The sequence below is a fragment of the Dipodomys ordii genome, unplaced genomic scaffold (assembly GCF_000151885.1).
Source record: "Dipodomys ordii isolate 6190 unplaced genomic scaffold, Dord_2.0 Scaffold49, whole genome shotgun sequence".
NCBI lineage: Eukaryota > Metazoa > Chordata > Mammalia > Rodentia > Heteromyidae > Dipodomys > Dipodomys ordii.
In genome coordinates this window covers 5,580,432-5,583,012 of record NW_012267265.1, presented here as the reverse complement: position 1 = coordinate 5,583,012, position 2,581 = coordinate 5,580,432, and the positions used below count along the sequence as shown (strand labels likewise).

The 2,581-nt window shown below is 48.0% G+C and overlaps 1 protein-coding gene across 1 annotated transcript in view; it reads left to right on the top strand.

The window, feature by feature from the left end:
• Positions 1–35: 35 nt before the first annotated feature.
• Positions 36–2,581, top strand: part of Ccdc158 (coiled-coil domain containing 158) — a 95,814-nt gene continuing 93,268 nt past the window's right edge. Inside the window, exon 1 of the mRNA XM_013020096.1 lies at positions 36–115. The gene's annotated coding sequence lies outside the window, so the exon portion shown is untranslated. The remainder of the gene's footprint in view (positions 116–2,581) is intronic.

Here is a 2,581-nt window from a genome sequence, read left to right as displayed (position 1 = left end):
CCGCCGCGGGGCTTCGGGGCGCAGTGGGGAGCCCGTCGGTCCCCGGGTCGCACAGGTGCGGCCGCTGCCCCCGCGGAGATGTGGCCGGTCTCTTAGGATGAGGTGTTGGTAGCAGGTACAGGGGCAGGACGCGGCCTGGGGGACCGGGGCGAGTCGTTCTCCACGGAGGTGTTCATTTCTGGAACCTTCCATAGCCTTGTGGTGCACACGGTAGATGCTCAATTCAACGACGTCTTTTGCAGAGTGGGCAGCGGCTGTTCTGGGAAGAGTTCGAGACCTCCGGGGGGGGGGCCCGTGCGATGACTTGATTTGTGGGGTGTCATGGGGGCCCCCCAACCCGAACCCGCTCTTCTGCCTAACCTGCCTGGGAAGGTGGGGACAGAGAGGAGACAAACACCGAGGGGGAGTCCAGCCTGGGACAGTCACCTGCCCCCGGTTCCCGCGGGGACTGGGCCAGGACTGTGCTGTGCCGCCGGCCACCCCGGCCGTCCCACGCTGGGCCAGGACTGTGCTGTGCTACCGGCCACCCCGGCCGTCCCACGCCCAGCTTTCCGGCCTGTGCACCAGGCTCAGCTCGGAGGTCAGGGGAAAGAAGTGAGGACTGTTGCTTTTAGCAGCGAATTCAAGAAAAAAAAAGCCACCCTGAGACCAGCTAGACGGACAGGTCTCTGGGCATAAGGGATTGGGGAGGTTGGGGGGGGAGTTCACCCTCCCCCCCAAGTGCAGTGATTATAAGGTTGCGTATAGAGAGATGACAAGATAGACAGACAGATAGATTTTTATTTTGTCCACGTCCGCCCTGCGCCTTGAACTCACAGCCTGGGTGCTGAGCCCCTGAGATTTTTTCACTCAACATGAACTCTCTGCCACTGGAGCCACACTCCACTTTTTGGTGCTTTTTGGTGGTTTGATTGATTGGGGATGCCTCATTGCTGAGCCTGACTTCGAATTGTGATCCTAAGATCTCAGTCTCCTGAGTAACCAGGGATACAGGTGTGACCCACAGGCACCTAGCTCTTTTAATGATGAGAGAAGTGGTCATTTCTAGTTGCCTTTTATTGTTGTTGGTGTGGAGGGTGGTAAGGGGAGAGAGCTTTTATTTTTCTAAACTTGCAACTTGCACTTGCACAACTCCGCTTCTGGCTATTTGGTGGTTAATTGGAAATAAGAGTCTTAAAGACTTTTCCTGCCCAAACTGGCTTTGAACTGTGATCCTCACTCAGATCTTAGCATCCTGAGTAGCTAGGATTACAGGTAAAAGCCTCCAGCATCCATCTAATGCATTTATTTTTGTTGTAGGTGACTATTGTTTTTATGTCACAAAGATGTTATAGTCCCTAACTAGAAAAGAGCAGTTGACAACAGTTTGTATGATACCAGGTACAGTAAAGCCCATGCTACTTTGCTTCCCCCCCCCCCCAGTGAGGACTCAGTCAGTAGTACCTAGTATATACTAGGGTGATCTACTTCATTTATTTTTTTCAATCATAGTGCTTGAACTTGGGGCCTGTGCACTGTCTCTGATACTTTTGGCTCAGGGCTCTACTACTTTGAATTACTTTGAACCACAGCACCACGTTTGATTTTCTTGGTGGTTAATTGGAGACAAGAGTCTCACAGACTTTCCTGACCAGGCTGGCTTTAAGCCTCAATCCTCAGATCTCAGCCTCCTGAATAGCAAGGATTGCAGGCATCAGCCACCAGCACCCAGCGACTGATCCACTTTAAAACTCCACTATTCATTAATTGGCACTGTCATAGATTATCTAAGGGGGCCTTAAAGAGGCAGGGAGATAAGGTACAGACAGAAGAGGAGAAAACAGGAAGTATGACTACTGGAGAAAGAGATGGGAATGATGTGGCCACAAGTCAAGAAATGCTGGCAGTCCACAGAGATAGAAGAGGAATAGATTCCTTTCTAGAACTTCTGGAGGGGCTCAGTTTTGCCTATTCCTTGGTTTCAGCTTTCTGATACTGATTTGGGACTTGTGGTCTCTAGAACTCAGAAAGAATAAATTGCTGGGTTGTGTTAGGCCACACATAGCAGTGTTCATATGTCTTGTATGAATGAATATGTCTTGTACCGATGAATATTTTAAAGCCTCTACAGCTGGGGCAGTAGCAAGTGGAGCAGTGGAAACCACTGTATATTTTCCTGAATCCTTTAAATTCTAAGGACTTGAATACGGAATTTGGTAAAATAGAGGAAATTAAATGGTACATTAGAAAGAAGTAGTTTGGCATTTAAGCCAATTTTTAAAGTCTTTCTTCTGTTTTCCTACTGATATGTTACTGTTTATTTCTGGCTAAAGAGAGTATAGGCAAAAAAGTGACTTAGGCAATCCTTAGTGGAGTCACTATTGCATATCCAGCAAGTATATATTAAATAAGAATTGAAGATACCTGGAGATTGAGGGCCAAGACTGGGCAAATGAAATGGAAAGTGCTTCTGTGTGAAGTGTTAAAATATGGCTAAAGGAAACCTCTTTACTCATCTGAGATGAAGACATGAGTTCAGGAAGAAGTAGTGTTTAGATTTACTCTTCCCACACATTCTTCTTAAACTGTTTTTTTTTTTTTT